At 37.6% G+C, this 24,487-nt stretch overlaps 1 long non-coding RNA gene across 1 annotated transcript; it reads right to left on the bottom strand.

Annotated features, from left to right (window-relative positions):
* Positions 1 to 2,072: 2,072 nt before the first annotated feature.
* LOC113486403 lies at positions 2,073 to 20,098 on the bottom strand. The gene is made up of 3 exons (XR_003399590.1): positions 20,087 to 20,098; positions 13,718 to 13,720; positions 2,073 to 2,175 (listed from the first exon to the last, which is right to left on the bottom strand). It is a non-coding gene; the product is annotated as an uncharacterized LOC113486403 (long non-coding RNA).
* Between the last annotated feature and the right edge of the window lie 4,389 nt (positions 20,099 to 24,487).

Below are 24,487 nucleotides of genomic sequence, written 5' to 3'. Positions count from 1 at the left end.
AGACACAAGGAAACTCATAGATTGAGATTAAAAAAAAAAAAAAAAAAAAAAATCAAATCAAAACAGTTTTATGACTGTAATAAAACAAAACAATAATAATAATAATAATAACTGAAAATACACACCGGTAATGCACAATGCCATTTCTCACCATCTGCCTGTGGGAGAGCACGCACACGACCAATGTCATCAAGCAATGCCCGTTTATTTCAACTAAGAAAGTCTTTTTATAATGTTCTCCCGCACACGTGAGTAACATGCAGTACAAGTCCTCAAGACTGGACAGTTAACTTAGACCGCGCTTTAAACCTTCTTATGATTGGATAAGAAGTGCCACATCAGCCTTGCCAGGCTTCCTGCCTTGTGGAACTTCCTCTTTCGTCCCAACCCCTTCTGGGGGTTGTTTGTCTCCTCGAGTTTCTCCCCCTCATTCAGGGTCACATCCTTATCGCATTCTTGCTCAGACTGAGGCTCTTATCAGTCTTGTTCTCATGCAAGATTGCTCACATGGCCATTCTCTCACAGAAAGTCCTCTAGAATCCCAACACTGGCCTACTGATACCCAGCCCACTCCCAGTAAGCAATCACCAAAGAATGAAGATCCTACCATTGAAAAAACTTGGAAGAGAGAGCGAACAGCCTCCTTTATATACTCAGCATATTGTCACATGATATAGAATACTCCATTGGCCAATCCAGGTGCAGCACTCTGGCTGTGCCCCCTCACAGCTCAGGAGAAAATTAACTCTATCCCAGATAATGTCAGGACATGTGCTTATATAAAACTAAAATATTTAATTACCTTAATGTGATGGTTTTTATGTAAGACAAATAACAGATGGTAAGGTGTAGGACTAAGACAAAGGACATTTCCAATTGCTTATCAAGAAGTGAAAAATGAACAAATCTGCATAATTTTTTTATATCACAAAAAACCTGAAAGCAATTTCTAGACCAGATAGAATGGGATGCAATTAAATTTGCCTCTTAAGGAAACATATTAGATGCCCATTTTTCAGAATGAATTACCTGTAATTCATGGGTACAGATAACTGTACTGGTCTCTGTATGCCAGTGCAGTTATATTTCCATATATTTCCATATTTTCACATGTTTTATGATATATGTAAGAATTTATGATTATTCAGAAGCATCATAAATGCAATTTATGTTACTACTCATAAGATTTGACAAAGAATTAACAACAGCAAATTTATTTTTGCATATTTTTTGTCATTATTATGTCATACCTCTTCTAATATCATGTCCCTAGTCTACATATAAAATCCATCTATATAAATTATTGTAAAAATAGCTATTATATATATATATATATTTGTAAAAACATTTTTATATTTAGAATTTTATTCACAGGGAAAATATAGAGTTCATTTATAAGATGCTTTCATCTCTTTAGTCTGTTTACATATTCACAGAATCATCTAGGTTGGAAAAGACATTGAAGATCATCCAGTCCAACCATTAACCTAACACTGACAGTTCCCAACTACACCAGATCCCTCAGCGCTATGTCAACCTGACTCTTAAACACCTCCAGGGATGGGGACTCCACCACCTCCCTGGGCAGCCCATTCCAAGGCCTAACAACCCCTTCTGTAAAGAAATGCTTCCTAATAGCTAGTCTAAACCTTCCCTGGCAGAACTTGAGGCCATTACCTCTTGTCGTATCACTTGTTCTGACAAAGTCACAAAGAATTATCTTACACATTAATCTGAATCTTTTTAGATTTGGTACAATTTTCCTATTATCAGTGTATGTAACAGGTTAGGTCTTTCATAGATCTTGATGCAATGTAAAAGATTCTGTTACTGTTGTTATTCTAGATACTCACTGTATACTGTGTGTAAGGGACTGTGTTGGAGTGTATGACTCCAGCATTGCTGTTGCACCACCACAACTTCCTGGCCTCAGTGTCCCATGGACATGGAGAAGTACCTCTGGAGAAAAGGAACGGTCCCAGACAAAACTGCGACATCCGCCTGAAGTTAAATTGGGGTGAAGAAGATGTGCAGGCCGGCACGACCACCGTGAATGCCTGGACAACCACACATGGAGGACCATGAGACAATGAGCCCTGTGGAAATGGACAGACTTTTTGGAGAAATCTGGGATAATAAAAGTACTGCGTACTCCTTTCTCGGGATCTCTCTCTCCTCTCACTCTTGCCATCACTCTTGGAGCTTGGAGCACCATCACCTGCACCAGGATTGAGCCAACAGTACCTTGCTGGATTCGTGGTGGTGGTAATTAATCTTGCTGCATCTCTACCATTTTTCTTGCTTGGGGATTCTGACTTTTCCTTTCCTTTTTCTCTCTGTCCTATTGCTATTACCAGTTGTGTGTAAAATAAAGTTCATAAGGTTGTACAGCATTTGACCTCGTTTATGTCTTAATCTCATTCTTTGGATCATTTAAGAACCCCGATATTGGATCAGGACACTATGTGATACAGCAAATTGAACAAACTAATAGAAAATAGTCCTTTCTTTTTTTCTTTTTTTTTTTTCTTTTTTTTCTTTTTTTTTTCTTTTCCTTTCTTATAAAATGAAGTCTAGACAAACTGCTTTGACTATCACTTAAGCTCAGTTCATTGAGATTGAAACTAATATGTCCTTGAAATATTTCAGTCAGATTTAATATGCACATGGTTTTATGAATGATTGTCATAAATAAAGTGGTGAGGCACAGTTGTCCTTGCATATGCAATCTTTTCAAACTGCAGTTTTTAATAGCCTGTTGCTCTATCATGCTATATTTAGTCTTAGTGCCTTTTATGTTGCAAGTCTTTTCAGGGTAAATGTTCTTTAACACCATTTTCTCTGTGGACCTTATAACGCAGTTTACTGCTATCACTGAAGAAGTGTAAAGTGTTGAGTGCAAAATATTAAGTAATCTAATGTGTTTTTAACATTTACTTATAAAAGTATTGTATGACATTCCTAATAAATAAATAAAACAGTCAGTGAAAACTAAGTTCAAAGATTAAAAAAAAAAAAAAAAAAAAAAAAAAAAAAAAAAGAATCCTCAAGCCATTTCTTTTTTTTTGAAAAATAATCAGTCATAATAAATAACAAATAAAAAAATAAATTCCCTTATCTCTCACCATGGCCTTCCTGCTCAAAACCTATATAATCTTGTAAATAAGTAGATTAATCTCATTGAGATTCAATCATCTATTTTAAGGGGTTGTTTATAAAATATAGTATATAGAAATTATTTTAAAGTGTGTTGTTTTCTGTTAAACGAAGTTAAATCTCTGTTTGTTATTAGTTTCTATTGTTCATTGAAATTGAAACTACAGTTCCCTGAGACATCTTCGATGAAGAAAAATATATTATTCACCCTTGCTCAGTGACTCACTGTCTTCAATTGCCTTATTTCTGCCAAGAAATGGGGGGTAATATAAAGTCCAACTGTTCCAATTCAATGTCAGGGGAGGTTTCGATATGGTCCCAAGAGAGAGATTAAGACACAAACGAGGTCAAATACCGTATACCCAAAATAGGTTTTTATTATTAAAAAAAAAAAAAAAAAAAGATGAAGAGGGGTAGTGATAGCACAGAATGGAAAGAAAAGGCAGAAATAAAGCAAGGATGTGGGATAAGGCTGCAAGAATAGTCACCACCATGGATGCAGCAGCGTTCCGTTCGTCCTCAGTCTTCAATTCTTCGGTGGTGGGTGCACACGGATCTGGCTTTGATGGTAGATGCACAAAGAGCAAGATTTTCTGCTGCCTTTTTAAGTTCATTGTACCAGCTGATCAGCATATCTGCTCACCTTCAGTTATTGTTTTTTTCCTCTGGTCCAACAGGTTTTGTTGCATCCAGCTTCAAGGGCAGGAACATTTGCTTCTTACCAGTCCATCAGCAATGCATGCATGGGGTCTGGCCTACACAATAGAGCCACACACAGCTACAGGATGGGGCCAGCTCAGCACACCTCTGCCCCTTTGAGGCTTATGTAAAGGGTCCCGACAATGCAACCAAAGAAGTGGGGGTGCGCACCCTTCAACACACTCCCGCTTCTCTGGGCAGCATCCCCCAGACCAATTCATAGGCTGCAGAAGCTTCTCTTGGAGGTTTGCACAGACACAAGCAAGCTTTGAGATAGTCATAGGACATTTCAGCCTCTCACACCAACTTTCAAGAGATTCTGCTTTAATAACTGTATGCATGTGTATATATGTAAGTTATGTATATTTTGAACAGACATAAGCATAAATAAAAGCATAAATATTTTACTTATTAAAAATAGTCCTTGCATACTTATGGCACAGCTCTTGCCTAGTCATCAGCTTTAGATAGAGAATTTCCCTTAGATCTCATCAAAATCTTTCAAAATTTTCCTGTCAAGCTACTTCCTGCTGAACCAGCCAGATCCCTTCACTCAGACTTGTCAATATTTTAGAAAATATCTATTCTCAGTCTTAGAATAAAGGGAAATGTTTCTAGGAATATTTTTATCCAACAACTGCTTAATTTGAAGCAATTTAATATTTGCACTAATAAGGTTCTGTGAAATAGTTACCACAGTACCTTTTGAAAGAATCATCTTGAAACACCAAAAGTTTCTCTGGGCTTCAAGGGAATATGCAAATTTTTTCTATACCTTTATTTTAATCTGTTTTACTGGGAACTTTAATATCTTAGTGGAAAGTGATAGGGAAGCTTTCAGGAATTTCAAACCTGGATAGAGAAGTAGCTGGTATGTATAGAATCTGCCTGTTCTGTGAAACTTCTACATTGTCCTTTACTCAGTCAGCTGTGAAACGGGAAGCAGAAACCTTGGTTTTCTTTATCTGAACACCATGTTACTTGGGAATGATAATACTCTAGCTGTCCTTCTATGTCAGTCTACAGCCATCCTGAACAAAATAATAAAGTTCAGGCTCTATTAGAAATTGATTACAGGATAACAATATAATTAATGCCAATCAGCATTATTTTCTTAACAGTGGGTCTTCTAAAAAGGCTTGTCTTTGGGAAAGAAATGTAAAGGGAACATTTACTATTACGTATTTAGATAGTTTTCAGAGGGATGATTATATGTCATCCTGATTCAAATCAACAAAGAATATTAGTTTCTGCTATAGGAGTGACAAATATTTCATATATTATTTATACTGAATAAAAAAGTATCTGTCCTACTACAGGCACATCGATCATTCCAGTATGCAAATCCTAGGACAAATGTGAATACAAGAAAAATTGAAAAATATATAAAGAGTTTCAAGTAAAATTAAAGGTTTTTCTGATTACTTGATGACATATATATGTGTGTATATAACATAGGGTATATGTGTTTCAATGTATCAGAGGAATAAAATACAAAGCATCCGTCTGGACTTCAACAAAGCACTTCATATAGCACCATATGGAAAACCACAGATTAGATTAAAAAGATAAAAATTAGTATAACTGCAAAATTATCAAGGTTCTAATTAAAGGGGAGAAGATAGCAGAAATTATTGACACTAAACGTGATGAACGAAAATAAAATAATAGTGTTTCCCAGGAGTTGGGTTGGTAATACTCTCATGTGAAATTAGTGATCTTGCATATGAATCAGAAATACCTTGATTTTTTTCCAATGTTTTAAAGGTAGAAGTGATTGTAACCCTAGAGATAATGAAGATTCATTCAACACATATTCCATTCAAATATTAGAAGTAATTAGAATTGAGTTGTGGAAGAAAATACAAGGAAAGCAGGAAGAAACTTCCTCTGACCATATTTGCCCTTCTGTTCTATAAAATAAAATTGGTTACTTTGAATTTCAATATCAATTTCAGCTAACATATTCTTCTTTGTGTTGTAGAAAGTTACTTGTATAGATGTGTACATTTCACTAACTGGTAGCTGATGAGTCAGTTTTAAATGACAAACTGTTAACTTCAGCAACTTTAATCTGATTTTTTTTTTTTTAATGGTCTGTTCATTCTCATAGGAGAAAAAAATGGGTGAATTAAGGGACCAAAGAGGCATAATAATTTGGCATTTGACAGTATAAAGTTTTGTGTTGTGAATCTGGAAACTACTAAGAAAAAATCACTGACAAAACCTGAGGGCAGAAATTCAGGCTCATTGAAGGAGCTGTATCATATTCAGTCCTATGAGGCACCAATATGTTATGGCTGTAAAAAATGCAAATTGTGTCCTAGGATTTGTCAGCTGAGTTAGGACAATATTAGTTCCATTATACAAAATTCTGGTGAGATTGTCTCTGAAATTATGTGCTCTGGTCATTCATACTGAAAGATGAATTCAAACTGACAGATGGAGAGAAGACCTTCTGCAATAATGAGGGAAATTGGAAGTCTATTATATGAGAAAAGACTGGAAGCGGTAGACTTGGTTAGCCTAGTGACACAAAGGTGTAAAAGGGATAAGGCGGATATCTATAAATTCAGCAAAGGGTACAGATTACGTAAGGTAAAGGACGGTATTGGTACAGGAACAAATGGATATAATGAGTATGTTTTGCCTGAAATTGGAGAATAGCTAGTAATTCTATCCAATGACTATGGGCATCCAGCTTTTACAATGAGTAATGGGAGGGAAAACCAAAGCATTAACAAAACAAAGATAACTTTAGAATATATGTCCATAAAAATTTTTTAAGGATTAATGGATGTGATTCCTGCAATAAAATAAGCTATTTTTATATCTATGTATTGCATGGACAATAAATAGATTGCTTATATTGCAAGACATAAATAGGTCAGAAATATATATTGAATACAGGTCTGCATAATTTTAATTATCTGGTGAAATAGCTGCAATTACAAATCTGAATGAAGGCAACCAAAGGATTTGCTATGGAGTCAGCTGAAGGCCTGGGAATAATGGGTCCTACAATCTCTACAAGATGGGAAGAATTTCTTTTTTTAATAATTTTTTAAGAATAGATCTTCAGCTTGCCTATAGGTCAGCATGAACTTGCACAGTAATGCTGTGGTTAAAATAAATAATCTAGTATTCAGCTGCCTTCATTTGTTAAAATGAATCCCACCCATAAACTGTAACAGGCCTGAGTGAGGAAATATAGTTGTCACTAGCAGAGCCTCTCAGATTACCTAAAGAAAACTATGACTTAATACAAGGGAATGGAATGGGAGAGACTATGGCTGTCTAGAAGAAGGGACTTGACTTGGAAAAAAATGCAGATTTATTAGGGATAAAAGTAAGTGTGGTAAGAAGATAATAAAAGTTATCTGACCTACGATGGTGTGAACATAAAATGTTGGAAATAGTAGGAAAGTTAAGATAACTCCAGAGACACATTTTGTTGAAAATAATCAACATGACTACAAGACAATTACTTTATCTAATAAATATGACAGCCTAAGTGAGCCTAAGTGAGCCTTCTTTGAGGTCTCTCAGCTAAGCAACCTAACAGTATGGCAGGGATGTCCCCTTGAGCTGCGATGCCTCTCAAAGTTGCTTCTTGAGGCAGAGAGCCCTTTTGCCAATAGCAGATCTTCGTTAAGAGACTAATATTGCACATAACCTTGTATGGGAACTTTGTTTTCTTCCTTGGTAACCTTGATTTTGTCTTGGTAACTTTACTTTGTGCCTTGATAACTTTGTGCCTTAGGTTTGTGTTTGGTAGTTTTGAGTCACTGTTCAAATGATTGTGCCATATAGTAATAGCACGAACCTTGCCATTGAACTTTAAGTTGCACTTTTACAACATCATATTAAAACCACTTCTGCTAATACCTTTGACAGTGATTCTTTAAGCAATCTAAATCACCCATTCACAACAGTGTCTTAAATGACCACCTGGAAGCTAGGTTGGAATATATTAAGATTCTTAAAAAATAGTAGTGTGTTTAGCCAATCAAAGCTGAGCAAAACTGTCAAAAAACCTCAGGATGACTCATCCCTGGAAATATTTAAGGTCAGGTTGGATGGGGCTCTGAGCAACCTGATCCAGTTGAAGATGTCCCTGATCACTGCAGGGGAGTGGGACTAGATGACATTTAAAGGCCCCTTCTGACCCATGTTATTCCATGATTCTATGATTCTGTAGTCATCCATCACATTTCAGCTGCAGAATAACTGCACCAGAAAGGTATGGATCTCCTGTAGGATTTATTACACATCTGCCTTCAGGAATCTGAAATAAGATCTCCATAAGACTTGAGGTACAAATACATGAAAGTCTCTTTCATAAACATGATGTGACTGAAACAGTTTACAGGTAAAGCAAGCATTAAGTAGCATGCTTAAACAGAACCATAGAGGCTCTTTCTAAAAATTCAGCTTAATTCCCTCTTGAGCTCCAAAAACTGCATTAATATGCCTCTGATGACACATAAAATCCTCCAGTTCAATCTATATTTGCCTTCAAAAACTTTTATTTTTTACTTTTGGAAAACACTGAAAACCATTATTGTCTTCTGTTCTGCATACCAGAGACTGCCATGAACATGTAGAAAACAACCAGGACTTAATTCCTCATCAGAAACTCCTTATCCCATGTTCATATGTGTATTGTGTTTGCATGGAAAGGTTTTGGTTCTGTGGGAGCTACAGGGGCAGCTTCTGTGGGAAGCTGTCAGAAGTCAAGGCTGAGCCAGTCAGTGATGATGGTAGCACCTCTGCGATAATATATTTAAGAACGGGAATAAAAACCCCTGCACAACAACAACTGCAGATGGAGAGAGGAGTGAGAATATGTGAGAGAAACATCTCTACAGACCCCAAGGTCAGTGAAGAAGGAGGGGCAGGAGGTGCTCCAGGCACCGGAGCAGAGATTCCCCTGCAGCCCACAGTGCAGCCCCTGGTGAGGCAGCTGTGCCCCTGCAGCCATGGGGGGTAACGGGGGAGCAGATCTCCACCTGCATCCCGGGGAGGAGCCCACACCAGAGCAGGTGGATGCCCAATGGGGGCTGTGACCTCATGGGAAGCCCACGCTGGAGCAGGATCCTGGCAGAACCTGTGGACCTGTGGAGAGAGGAGCACATGCTGGAGCAGGTTTGCTGGCAGGACTTGTGACCCTGTGAGGGATCTGCACTGGAGCAGATGAACTGACCAGAGATCCCATTGCCCTTAGGGATTAGGTTTTTACAGAATAAAAAACTCTATTCCCATATTTCCCCAGAGGTATCATCATCACTGAATAAATTTATTATTGATTTGCAACTTCAAAATCCTGCTACATGTCAGCTTGCTACGAAAACAAGACTAACTTGATAAACCAACTGATTTGATACAAAAGCCTAAATGCAGACAACTGCATTAAATCATGTTCATCTAACAATAGTTGAGAGCCCATGGAGTCATCTAACAATAGTTGAGAGCCCATGAGACCCCCAAGGTGATATGAGATCATGCAGGACCTACAGAAGACCTGAACTGGCTGCTGACAGACAAAATATTCTGCAGTATCTCAAACAGTATTAGATGCCTATGTGTAGGCAACAGACACAAACCCCTGGTGTCTAACTTAGCATGAGCTGAATAATTCTCTAGGCAACACTGACTATGTTATTTAGATTACCATTGACTGTGGTCTAAACTCAGACACATGGCTGACATAAAGACAGATAAATATAGCTGCTACTGATCTAAATTCCACCCCTTAGGCTTAATTAATTTGTTTATGTTCAGGCAATAGAAAAAAGCCCACTGATTCTTTGGCTATCTTTTTTATTAATTATTTTATATGATGTTTAAGCGAATTTCATTTCTGAAATACCTGGCATGGAATAGCAAGGAAGTTTTGGAGCCATAGACACTCACTTTATTATCTAAATAAATCTGTGAGAAAGAGGTTTTAAGGATACAAATGAAAAGTAGATGGATTTACAACATCAGTTTTAATCATGATTTAAAAAAATCAGTTGCAATCTTGGCTTTTGGGTTTTTTTCCTATACACACACACACAAAGAGAGTTTCATTGATTAGTAATCATTAAGGCATTCAACTAGAAAAAACTTTTACATTTGTAAATTTGCTGCTTCTTTTTGCTAGATTTGTAAGTATTCCTTGTATCTGTCGAGGACTAGGAAATTTAATAGAAATATTATCATTATATTTACCTTTTAAAACACTTATTAAAAAGCAGGAGTAACTGTTATTTAATAGGCTGTTTATTTACTTGTGGAAGGCTTTCTGGGAGTATAAATAGGAATTCAAATAGTAATACAGGAAAAAAGCTTTTGAAATGGTTAATTAAATGCTTTAACTTTTAAATTCAAATTTTAAAATCCACATGTTCATTTTATAATTACATGTACATTTTACTTTTATACTCTTTTATTTGAAGATAATAATTTACAAAGTATGACCAGTGTCACATATTTTAATACATAAAATTATTTTTGCTTTTTATCCACTGTGAACTTGTACCAATTAATGACCTATTTCCCATTAACATTTACTGGAAGGAAGGCATTCAGCTGCCAGTGCTGCCTTTGAAAATTATTCCTCAACCCTTTTCTGCAGGGAGACAAACAGCAGCTAGCTTGGTTTCTAATAAAACCTTAAAATTAAAACAGACTTTTTCTTTTTCATGAAAACAAAATTTATAAAAATTGTGCAGCCCAAATCCAGGGCATATCATAATTTGAGAATAGCATACAATTTCATACTAGTTATCCATTTTTATGGTTTTAAGAAGAAAGTAGTATGGATTTTTGCAGAAGTGGTAAATATATTGTGATAAACATCTCAGAAGTTTGCATCTTTTATCTGTGTGATCTGATAACTAAAACCAATCAGTTCAAATCAAGCCACATGTTCACATAATGCTAAGAAAACCTTACAAGCATCAAACACATACATGCCCAGGTGCTTCAGATATGTAAATGGTTCAGGTGGCCTAATTTTAATAACTGAACTCTACAGTGGTATGTCTTTCAAATAATGTATTTTAGGCAATTCATTTTTCAGTAACATCATATGAATCAGAATAAGAATCTTTGACATGCCAACAACAACAAACCAGAAGAAAACAAAACATCAACAAAAAACATTAAAATGGGCCAAAACTGGGACTGATCTGTAAATGTTGAGGATGTATAATACAGCAAGATCTAACACCAGAGCTATTCAGGGAGCACTTGGATAACTTTAGGTCATCTTTGCCCTGTCATAAGGGGATGTTACAGTATACAAATGCTGCACAGAATCACAGAATCCTGCAGTCAAAAAGTGACCTTCGGAGGTCATCTAGTCACATCTGTGCAGAGCAGGTTCAGTTAAAGCAGATTGCTCAGTACTGTGTACAGTCGGCTTTAGAGTGATGAACATCCCACAGATGAACATCCCACATGACCTCTGGGCATCCCGTTCCAGCATTTGACAACCATCACATGAAGTACTGTTTACATTTTTCTTGGAAAATTTCAGTGTGTTCCCTTTTCAGGCCCAGTAGGGAAATGATTCCTTTTTCCACAACTGAGATGTATCCAAGCACTGAACAAGTTCACTGAACATTACTGATTTACTTGTCTCTCCATTACTTGATTCAATGCTATTAAAATCAGTATTACCTCAAGTGTATGGGGTACAATTCCTTTATGTAAGGGGATTATTAGCACTGCATGAACAGTTGATCCTCTAGAGCCTGATTCTGTTAATTTTTTATAGATGGCTACCATATTCTACGCTCTTCTGGTGAAATGTTTTGGGTTCAGGTCTGGATGAATGCAAGACTGGGACACCTGTTGCCAGAGAAGTGAAACAAGTGTGAAAATGGTCAGCAGATGTGCTCATATGCTTTATACCTCCTAATGGTTCAATATACAAAAGTAAAAGGGAAGAAGGGATTAAACTCTTAGCTTACTTTTTTCTATGTTAACCTTCATTTTATTTATCTTCTTTCCGTTTTCTTTTCTCTTATGATTGATAAAAAAAAAAAAAATCATGTATATTTATTCATTTATACCAAAGCAAAATAAAAGTAAACCAACCTTCTGTTATAAATCTGTAATGCTCTTTTTTCCATGCTTTAATCAAGCCTGAGAGTAGATAGGAGAAATGCAAGGCAAAGGTTAACATCTTTTTTGTCATATAGTTATAATCACTTGAGACAAAGAAAGTGTAACTTTTAATACTCTCCATTGTTCTCTTTTTCATCTTACTGTGGTTTTTTCATTTGGCTTTTAACAATAACTATGTTCAAACTCCCTGTGTTCTCTGAAGATTTCTAAATGTAATATATATTCTAAATACCAAATAGATATCCACAGCTTAAACTGACAGCTATAGTTACAAGGTAAATATTTTGTTCTAATCTTGCAAATCATGTTTGAGTTAACAAATCTTCAGTCATTTCCTAATATTTTTCATATTCTGAAGATTCGTCTATGGTGTGTTTAAATATTATCTCAGAGCAGTCAAGTATCTGCAGCTTCCACAGAAAAACAACATTGGTCCTGGTGATCTGTGTCAAAGAAACCTATAGTAAGTCATTCTCACTTTCTGAAAATGTGAAGGTATTCCTGGTAGTATTAGATAAATACATACCTCATCTGCACAACTTCTGTTATCAAAATCCATTTAAATAAATCCTGCAATGTTTTTCAGCCCTGAAAGTCATCACATACAAATAGATGGCTGTGGACATGGAAAAACAAATTTATAGACAAATAGAATTGTATACCTGTTGAAGATTGCAAAACAGGTTCCAAACACAGTTTGTCAGCAATTTTGACTTGTAAAATAATTTAAATGTCTTACCTACTTTTTTCTTTTAGAACAGAATTTCCATTTATAGCAGTTTTGCTCTACCTTTTATTACTTTTCTGATACCACCTTTGTTTTATAATCTCTTTTATCCTTCTTAGTCCCAGGAGAAACAATTAGATTTTCTTTTCTTCCCTCTTTCATTTTTTTCTTTCTTTTCTTTTTAATTTATGCTTCTCCTGTATCATTTCCTTACTCAATAATTGCATATGATTGAGGACATGGAAAAGACTGAGGTACTGGCAGCCTTCTTTGCCTCAGTCTTAGTAAGTACATCTTAGTAAGCAAGATGGGTCTTCAGGAATCCTGGGTCCTGGAGACCAGAGAGAAAAGTCTGGAGCAAGGAAGATTCATCCTTGGTGGCATAGGATCAGGTTAGGGAACAAACCAGAATCACACAATCATAGAATGATTTGAGTTGGAAAGGAGATTTAAGGATCCTCTCATCCAACCCCCCTGCCATGGACAGGCACATCTTCCACTAGGCCAGGATGCTCAAAACCCTGTCCAATATGACCTTGAACACTTCCAGTGATAGTTCATCCACAACTTCTCTGGGCAATCTGTTCCATTGTTTCACTACCCTCATAATAAAAATTTTCTTCCTTATATCCAATCTAAACCTGCTCTTTTTCAGGTTAATAATGTTGCCCCTTGTTCTGTCACTACAAGACCTATTAAAAAATCTTCATCCATCATTTTTGTAAGCCCCCTTTAAGTTTTGCAAGATCACAATCAGATGTCCCCAGACCCTTCTCTTTTCCAGGCTGAACAACTCCATCTCTCACAGCCTTTCTCCATATGAGAGTTGTTCTATCCCTCTGATCATTTTTGTGGCTCTCCTCTGGACCTGCTTTATCATGTCCATGTCTTCCTTGTACTTGGGATCCCAGAGCTGGATGTAAGTACTGCAGGTGGGGTCTCACAAGAGTGGAGTAGTGGGGGAAAATCACCTCCCTCAACCTGCTGGCCATGCTTTGATGCAGAGCAGGATACTTTCTGGGCTGTGAAGGCACATTGTCAGCTTGTATCTAACTTTTTATTTACCAATATCCCAAAGTCCTTGTCTACAGGGCTGTTCTCAATGCATTTATCCCCATGATACTGGTGACTGCTGTGACCCAGGTGCAGGACTTTGTACTTGGCTTTGTTAAACTTCATGAGGTTCTCATGGGACCACTCAGCCTTTTCAACGTCCCTCTGGATGGCATCCCTTCCATCTAGTGAATCAACTGAACCATTCAGCTTGGTATTTTGGTCATATAAAGAGGTCAAAATTCCCATAATGTAGCCATTTTAATTTCATGTATAAAGTAGTTTTTCATTCAAGGAAAGCAAGTTCTTCATAATGTGGGAAACAGTTGCATTAGGTTTTTTAAACATATAACCTCTTTTTTTTTTTTTTATTCACTGCATTGATTTTATTATAGAACTTGCATGTTCTATAATATAGAACTGCTGAGGAAAAGCAACTTCTTTTTCTTTTACCAAACTACTGGTTAGAGTCACAGAGAGAAAACTCAGCTCAGCAGAAAAATGTCATTTCTACCCTTCAGTATACTGAAGTTGTAAGTCCCCTAGAGCTAGCAAGTATCGGTTTGTGTTATGAAATGAGGAAATAATTATAAATACATTTTTGGTGATGGTCTCATCTAGAGACTAAAACCATCACTGAGATTAAGGTACAATCTTTTTGTGTGTGTCTTGTTACTCCCTCAACAGCTAAAGTCCATTCTGTCCCTAAGCATTATATGACTGCAGCATACCCCCTCACAGTAATGTCAAGACTGGCAATGGCACAACTGGATGTTGTTGGATACCTAAAATCTTTTGATAATGCTTCATAAAAAATTAGTTACTTTGTTCCATCTACTTGTACAATTTATCCAACATTTGTCCAGACATTTAAGCTATATAACATATCCAGACATAATATAATTTATCCAAACATGTAAGTCAGAACGAGTCATAATATTTTTGCAGTCAGAGAAGTGAAATAGGTATTTCTATTGTAGAGTCCTTAATAGCATTCTAAGATTGGCAGATAAGAAAGGTCAGATATACTATCATTTATATATGCTTATTTCTCAATTCTCATCCAGAGGATGAAAGTCATAAGGTGTAGACCTCTGGAGCATATGCAGAGAAAGTGAAGCATGCTTTTCTGATGGTGGGAAAATGTATTATTTTTCTCTTCAAGTAACCTCTTACATTGCCAGAAATAACTCAATCTATCTTTTGATATATTACAACTGTTCAGACACATGTATGTGTATATGTGTGGTTTTAGTGAAACCTGTTGAAAGCTGGGTTTTTTCATATCAGAATGACAAAGAGACACTTGGAATTCCTGTAAAAATTTAGAAAGAATATAAGTGGTTCATAGTCAGGCATTCAAATGTGATCTCCCCACAATGCTTTATCACTGTATTTATTGGGTGTCTGTGACAAAGTTTTGGTAGCAGGGGTGCTGCATGTTTGACCTCTGTGAGGAGAGGTTGGAGCTGCCCTGTGCCAGGGACAGACAGTTCCAGATGGCTCTACAATGGACTGCAGCATGTGAAAGGACCCATGCTGGAGCAGGAGAAAAATGTGAGGAGGAAGGAGGGGCAGAGAGGAGCTGATATGGACCCGTAACACTCCCAGCTTCACCTCTCTGAGGGGTCATGTAGAGGAGTCAGGAGTGGAGTGAAATTGAGTCTGAGGAAGCAGAGTCAGGGGAGAAGCATTGTTTTAGTTGTTTGTCTTTGATTCTCATTACTCAAGTCTATTTTACTTGGTAGTAAACTAAATTAGTTTTCCCCAAGCTGAGTTTGTTTTTTCTATGATGGTAAATAGTAAGCAGTCACCCTATCTTTATATTGACCTGTAAGATTTTTCTGCCTATTTTCTCCTTCTGTCCTGTTGAGGAGGGTAAGTAAGAAAAAGGCTGGGTAGGCATCTGGCTGATGGATGTTAAACAAACATAATCACAAACAAGCTGTTTTTTTCAGTTTCCTTAACAAGTATTTGAATCTGATTTATATTGAAAGCATGAAATTTTAATATGCAAGTTATGTTCAGATTCACATTACAGAGATTTTAAGTTGTTGGGGTGTTGGTTTTTTTTTTGTTTTGTTTGTTTGTTTGTTTGTTTTGTTTTTTTTTTCCCAAAACAGACAATTAATCTAGCCATCAGATCTTAAAATAATTTTTAAATGTTATGGCCTTTTACAAAGAGTTCTTAATAATGCTGACGGAGCTAACTTCACAAATAAAACCAGCGTATCTATATGACTGTAACAATATATCTGAACTTTTTAGTTAGGGAAAAGCATAATGAGTCTCACCCCAATGCTGCACTCTCAAGTGCATGTGATTTGAATCCCAGTCAGAAACATTACAGCATGATGCATCGTACTTCATTGACACCTAGACTGCTCACAGATCTCAGATATGAAACTACATTGCACTTTTCAGACATGTCCAATGCCTCTTTTACAGAGTCTGTACTTGTCTGTTTATCCCTTGTGCCAGACAGAAAGCAAGGCTTTGTATACTGTTGATTCACACAGGTCTCTGGACACTCAAAGATGAGACACATCTCCTAAATAATAATAATGGACATGATTATGTCTAAAATATAATCTCATTTGGACAACACTGTAGTGTTTAGTGAAAGTAAAAATAGAAGAGCACCTACTTAAAAAAAAAACAAACAAAACAAAACAAACAAACAAACAAAAAAACCCCAAAACCACAGTGTCTATACTACAAATTCTTATGAGATCTCAAAAAAGCTGCTTTATATGGTGATTTCTGAAAGTCTGGCCTTTTCCTTTCACTATCTGCATGGAAGCTTCTGGATGATTAACAGTATAAAGATGAGGTTCTTCATATCTGATGTCTAAATATGAATTTATAAGCACTTAGATTTGACAGTTTTAGCTTCAACTACAGTTCTTTATTATCCTCAGATGCCTTTTTCTCATTATTCCCCTCACAGAGTTGTTCTTGAATATAGCTGTCTGCATTTGAGCTTCAAAAGAGGTTATTTTATCACTTTTAAAACATTGTGACAGATATGTAAATGCTTTAACATTTTCAGGTAAATATTTATTTCTAAGGCATTTTCTATCAGCTGTCTGTTATTTAACTATTTATCTGTGTTTTGTCCAGTAGTATTTAACTTCTAAAAAAAAATTATTCTACTAACAAAAGCTAGTGTGAGCTATCAGCATTAGGACAGTACACCTGTATATGTGAATAAGTCTGTGAACCTGTCAGTTGGAATTCATGAATAAAAATGTTCTCCATCTTTGTAGTTTGTTCAAATTGTACAGACTAATATCTCAGAAACTTTAAAATTTAATAACAAATTAGGGTTTTTTCATAAGCAGTTCAGTCTATAATTTGCCTTTTGGCCCAGTCTGGCAGTCTTTTTATTCAAGAAAGAGCTGACATGGAATTTAATGAAGTTAATCTAGTTTGATGCTATAGAAATGAAGAATTGATATGCATAAAATGTTTCTGAATTACGACTGCTTTCATATTAGGTGAAGTCACTAATATAATGGTAGTAAAATTCAATATTTACCCACTGACAAATCAAACTGTTCATTTTGGTGTGTGTATAGTGTTAACTAAAGTCATTATCACAATCCTAAAGGTTTAATTACTGCAGCTTTTCTTCTCTCTTTTGTGAAAGAACATTGAAGAATGAATTCATAGCAAAACACCACTCCCAGTCACAGAATCAGAATCACAGAATCATTCAGGTAGGACAAGACCCTTGGGATCGAGTCCAACCATCAGCCCTACTCTACGAAGATCTCCCCTACACCGTATCCCCCAGCATCTCATCTAAACCACCCTTAAACACATCCAGGGATGGTGACTCCACCACCTCCCTGGGCAGCCTATTCCACTGTCTCACCACTCTTTCTGTGATTTTTTTTTTCCTAATTTCCATTCTGAACCTCCCCTGTTGCAGTTTAAAGGCATTCCCTCTTGTTCTGTCACTATTTACTGTGAGAAGAAACCAGCAGCAACCTCTCTACGATGTCCTTTCAGGCAGCTGTAGAGAGTGATGAGGTCTCCCCTCAGCCTTCTCCTCCTCAAACTGAACAGTCCCAGCTCCTTCAATCGCTCCTCATAGGATTTGTTCTCCAGACCCTTCACCAGCTTCGTTGCCCTCCTCTGCACTCGCTCCAGCACCTCGATATCTCTCTCATATTGAGGTGCCCAAAGCAGGACACAATACTCCAGGTGTGGCCTCACCAGTGCAGAGTACAGGGGGACTGTCACCTCCATACTTCTGCTGGTCACACTATTTCTGACACAAGCCAGGATGCCGTTGCTTTCTTGGCCACCTGGGCACACTGATGGCTCATGTTCAGTTGCTTGGCAATTAGAACCCCCAGATTCTTCTCTTCCAGACAGCTCTCCAGCCACACCTCCCCAAGCCTGTAGCCATGATTGGGGTTGTTGTGGCCCAAGTTCAGGACCTGGCACTTGGCCTTGTTGAGGCTCATCTGTTAATGTTGGCCCACTGATCCAATCTATCCAAGTCTCTCTGTAGAGCCTTCCTGTCCTCATGCAGATCGACACTCCCTCTTAACGTGGTGTCATCTGCAAATTTACTGATGATACACTCTATGTCCTTATCGAGATCATCAATAAAGATGTTGAACAGAAATGGTCCCAACACCGAGCCCTGAGGAACACCACTTGTGACCAGCTGCCAGCTGGATTTAGCTCCATTGACCTCGACTCTCTGGGACCGTCCATCCAGCCAGTGCTTGATCCAGCAGACTGTTTACTCATCCAGGATATGGGCAGACAGTTTTTCTATGGGGAGTTGTGTCAAATGCTGTATGAAAATCCAGGTAGACAATACCCACAGCTTTTCCTTTGTCCAACAGTCAGGTCATTTTGTCATAGAAGAAGATCAGGTTTTTCAGGCAAGACCTGACTTTCATAAACCCATGCTGACCTGGCCTGATCCTCTGGTTGTCCATTATATGACTTTTAATGGCACTCAAGTTGACCTGGCACCAAGGTCAGACTGACAGGTCTACAGTTTCCTGGATCCTCCTTTTTGCTTCTCTTTTTGATGGGTGTTACAATTTCTACCCTCCAGTCTGATGTGACCTCCCCAGTTAGCCATGACTTCAGGTAAATGACGGAAAGCAGCTTGGCAAGCACATCTGCCAACTCATTCAGCACCATCGGTTGTAACCCATCTGGTCCCACGGACTCAAATGCATCCAAGTGGTGTAGCAGGTCTCTGACCACCTCCTCTTCAACTGTGCTGAAGTTGGTCTGCTTCCCCTCCCCATCTCCCAGCTCCTGAGGCTGGGTGTCCAGGGAACAGCCAGTTCCACTGCTAAAGACTGAGGCAAAGTAGGCGTTGAGCACCTCAGCCTTTTCCTCATCCTTAGTTACCATGTTTCTATCTGCATCCAATAAAGGAGGGAGATTTTCCCTAATCCTCCTTTTGTTGTTAATGAATTTATAGAAACATTTTTTGTTATCTTTAAGAGCTGTGGCCAAGTTGAGCTCTAGCTGTGCTTTGGCTCTCCTAATGTTCTTCCTGCATGACTTCACTACATCTTTATAGTCTTCATGAGAGACCTGCCCCCTCTTCCAAAGGCAATAGATTCTCCTTTTGTTCTTGAGATCCAGCCAAATGTCCCTGTTTAGCCAGGCCAGTCTCCTTCTCTGCCTGCTTGTTTTTCGGCACACAGGAACAGCCTGATCCTGTGCCTTTAAGACTTCTCTCTTGAAGTACGTCCAGCCTTCCTGAACTCCCATATCCCTCAGGGCAGCCTCCCAAGGGATTTTGTTAATCAGTCCTTTGAACAGTTCAAAGTTAGCCCTGAGGAAGTCTAAGATGGCAGTTTTGCTAACCCCTCTCTTTGTTTCTCCAAGAATCAAAAATTCAATCATCTCATGATCACTGCACCCTAGACCCCCTCCAACCTTTACTTCCCCCACAAGCTCTTCCCTGTTCACAAGCATCAGGTCCAGGAGGGCACCTTCCCTGGTCGGCTCACTCACCAGCTGTGTGAGGAAGTTATCCTCCACACAGTCCAGGAACCTTCTGGATTATTCCCCCTTCGCTATGTTGTGTTCCCAGCAGATACCTGGGATGTTAAAGTCCCCCACAAGAACAAATGCAAGTGACTGCAAGATTTCTCCCAACTGATTATAGAAAGCTTCATTCACCTCACCGCTTTTTTTTGGGGGGTCTATAGCAGACTCCCACAGCAAGATCTGCTTCATTGGCCCTTAACCTAATCCAAACACTCTCAGTTCCATTATCACTGTGTTTGATTTCTGGGCTGTCATAGCGTTCTCTTACATACAGGGCCACTCCACCACCTCTCCTTCCCTGTCTGTCCCTCCTGAAGAGCTTGTAGCCATTGATTGCAGCACTTCAGCTGTGTGAGGCATCTCACCACATTTCTATTATAGCTACTATGTCATAGTTCTCATGGTGCATCATGGCTTCAAGCTCCTGCTGTTTATTGCTCATACTGCGTGCATTGGTATAGATGCACTGGAGATGAGCTAATGAACCCAACATCTTCTTGTGAGTGTGGGCCCCATTTCCTACCAGACCCTTCTCAGGTGCTTCCATGATTTCTAAACATCTACCAGTTCTCTCAAATGAAATGGCATTCTCACTCGTCCACTATCCTTCAAGGTTTGTCACACTTCCCTTGAGCTTATTTGTAACAGGCCCTGTTATCTCCCCCTTCCCCCTCATATCTAGTTTAAAGCTCTGTCAATAAGTCCTGCTAACTTCTGCCCCAAAATCCTTTTCCCCTCTGGGAATATGCATCCCACCTGTCCCATTTGTCACCAGCAGACCAGGTGCCTCATAAACTTCACCATGAAGTCTTCTATAGCAAAATGAAATCTAAGGATTTAGCAGAATATTGGTATAAAAGGTCTTGAACAGCAAACATGGAGGGGGATTAGGCTTCTAATAATACTCGTCACCTCCAGATGCAGAGATTTAAAAAAATTTAACACCCTCAGAATTTCCCAGTCTCTCCTGGCTTTCTTTTGCATCTCTCTCTTTTTGGAGTTCTGTTGAAAATATGAGGACAACGTGATGTGAGGTGGAGATACAGGTGTTTAATATAGTTTTTGTGACTTTACAAAAAACCAACACTTTCTAACAACTAACCCTTCTTTCTTCCATTTAGAGTGGAGTATGTGGGGGAGGGAATCAAAAACCCTCTTACTGTTCAAGTTTAGTCTTACTGGAAACTGAATAATATAAATTAGGGAAGTTACTCTTACTTTCTCAGAAGTAGAAAAAATACTAGTGATAAATTAAACTGCCTGTGTAAAGAGTATGATTATCATTCCAGACTCTCTGAGGTATCCAGAACTGGGTGACAGAACCCTAAATTCTTTATTACATTTTAACCCCTAGGCAGATACCTTGGATGTCACTGAATATTTTAAATGGGATTTGCTACCTATGCTTAAGTGGATCCTTCCCCAAGCATCAAAATGTAGAGCTTTTATCCTATTTTCAACTGTATTTACTATAAGAACTTCCGAGTTTTCCTTAGTTGTACATAAAAGGCAAGTCTATATATCATTACATTACCTTGAAAAAGAAGTAATTTATCTCTTGTTAGAACAGATTTTCTGTAGGTAAATGCATCATGACACTTTTCCGATGTATATTTAAATTGCAGACGAGAATGTCATCAATACAAACAATACAGACAAGCAATGAGAGGAGGCTACTATAACATGTGTGTTTGTGATTATATTTGTACCTATATGAAGGAGGCAATGATAACTATTCAATTGCAAATACAAAAATTAATTATTTGTATTTGTAACATGTGGTGAAAGGCATTGGTACATCACTTGAACAGAAATGCATTCTTTGGAAACATGCCAGTTGTTGATAATTCATTGCAAATTATTTTGGGTTCAGCTGTATCCAGAGTTAGGATTCTATAGCAAAGCCAGAATAAACACAAGGGAAAAAGTAAGAAGTTGTATTATTATTAGGAATTTTGAGACATATACTTTCACCTTTAGACTGAATAGTGCTTATATCAGTGGTATCTCATTCTGCAGAAGTTTAAGCCTTTCTATTAAGATTATTTCACTAAGATATTTTTATTGTTTTGATGGGTTAGCGTTGCCTAACAGCCAAACACCAACCTAACCACTCACTCACTCCCCTCCCTTAGTGAGACAGGGGCAGAAAATAGGATGAAAAAGCTTGTGGAATGAGATAAAGACAGGGAGATTGTTTACCAAGTACTGGGGAATATTAATTTAATTGACTGTCATTTAAAATATATTTGAGTAAGGACAAGGAAAGAAAAAACAACAAATTTCTTCCACGCTCTTCCAAGCTTAATTCCACACCTTCACTCCAGACTCTTCTACTCTTCTCCTGAGCATAGGGGTATAGGGGAAAATAGGTATGGGTGGCTCCTCTCTGCCACTGGGAAAAAAAAAAAAAAAAACAACCAACAAACAAACAAAAAAACCAACTGCTGCGGAGTGTGTTTGCCTGCAGGATATAGCTCCTTCAGGAAATATCCATCTGCTCCAGTCTGGGTCCTCTCTTTCTCCTCCTTCTCCTCCTCTTTCTTCTGACCTTGATGGTCCCTCTACTGTTTCTCAGTCTATTTTCTTTTCTTTACTAACAGACCAGAATTTTCTGCTCTTTCCTAAACATGTTTTCACAGAGGCACCACTGGACTCAGCTGGAGCCTGCAGTGGTTCACTTGCAGAGTCAGATGGAACTGGCTGTCCTTGGCACAGGGAAGCCCTGACTTCTTCCCACATCGGCCACCTTTGCAGCCCCCTGCTACCAAAACCTTGCCACATTTACACAATGTAGTGCTAAATTGAAAAAAAATCACTTTACAACAACTTTTCACTTTTCCTATTTAAGATCATACATCAACAGGTTCTACATTTCTCCCAGACCCACCAAACCTTTTGAGAAATGTAATGGTTGAGGAGCAATGATTTATCTAGGGACCCTCCTACTTCAAATATGCACCATGATGAGAATTCAAATGGTATTTCTTCATTTTCTGTTAGATTTTTACTAGAAAAGATTTAGGAGGTCTCATTTTCTGGTTTATCTTGTTTTTTTTCTTCTTTTGAAACCCTGATCTTTGTTTTATGAAGGAGAAATGCTGATTTCTGGCCAGGTTTTCTTTTCCTTTTTTAGATGAACCATACAGCTGAGAAATTTCTACATACATGGATGGATATTCATTAATAATTAATGTCTTCAGTTTCATACAATATGATGCACATTGGATTAGACTTCAGCTACTTTATATTAGTTAAGTGAGTGTTGAATTTCTACACCAATTATGGGATTCATTTACGTAACATTTGATTCATTTCTTGTAACATATTGCATTTCTCTGAATATAAAACTAATAGTAATAAAATTATGGTTAAATGATGACAGTACACACATAATTTACCTACATGTAATTTAATCTTTAACATCATTTGCCTGTCAGCATATTGCACTGTTGAAGTGCTTGGTGGCAGGAGGAGATGAAAGATATTCTGCTCTTTTTTTTCATTTGCTCAAATTTTATCTGTTTATTTTTATACCAAAAAGATAATTTTGTTGCTAAAATTACTTGAAGCGTCAACATTAGTTCCTCAGTGTCACCAGCTGGTGATAGCTTCCCAGGTTTTGATTTGGTCAATAGATGCATAGTTGTTCCAGTGGTAGGTGAATTATCAATACATTAGTGTAAAAAATTATTTAAGTGAAAATTCAGTTCTCTGTTTGACTGAGATATTGTGTGTCATATGGAAACAGTAGGGCATTAGCCTTCACAGCCTTTAAATACTGGGAGGATTCCTGAGGTAAACACATTCATGAGCTCACATTGCTGGCTCATAGTCAGCTTTTCATAGACTACTATTCCCAAGTCCTTCTCCTCAGGGCTGCTCTCAAACCACTCATTGCCCAGCCTGTTGTTGTACATGGTTTTCCCTTATACCATGTCAAGGTCTTCCCTCTCCCATTGCAGTGGAGTACCATAACTGCTACATTGTATCTTTTATCTATTTCTTCTTCTGGATTTTGTTGTATAGTAATTCAGTTTCAGTAGAAAGAATGCAGGGCTTCCAGTGAGGGCCCATTTTCACCCAACTAACTGTAATGTGGTTGTTTTTTGAGACAGTTTTGCAAGATGAGGAACAAACTGAACCACAGTATTTTGTTTTTCATTCAATATATTTCTTAATTAGATTGTTATTAACACAATGTCAGTGAAGCTGTACCCTGTTTGCCTTTTTCTGTAGTTGTGTTTCAAGAAGAATGTTCTCCAAATATCACTGTAAGCACTTACAAAGGTTGTGTAAAGAGAAAATTTTCGTGTCCTGGATACTAACTGAAGGGGCTGCCACTTAGTTTGCTGTTGTCTTTGAGTAAAAAAGTTCAAAAAGATCCTCAGAAATTAAGAATAATCACATAATCAGAACATTTTTTCTTACCTTTTAGTTGTCTTAAATCAAAACATTTTAGCCTTTCACTTTGATAGTGCACAAAAGTATAAAAATGTATGTGCTGAAATGGTCTATAACTTTTAAAAACTCTGCCACAGAGTAAGTTCATTTTGAAATATTTATTTTTCCATACAAAGAAAATATAATTAAACAAAACTAAAAGGAAAAATTAACAAGTACACTGAGTAGTTTAATATCCACAAAAAAAAAAAAAAAGCAAATAAGAAACAATGGACCAAAGCCTTC

The sequence above is a fragment of the Athene cunicularia genome (assembly GCF_003259725.1).
Source record: "Athene cunicularia isolate RWA chromosome 1 unlocalized genomic scaffold, athCun1 chr1_part1, whole genome shotgun sequence".
NCBI lineage: Eukaryota > Metazoa > Chordata > Aves > Strigiformes > Strigidae > Athene > Athene cunicularia.
The sequence above is the reverse complement of the archived record's forward strand: the minus strand, read 5'-3'. Positions and strand labels throughout refer to the sequence as shown.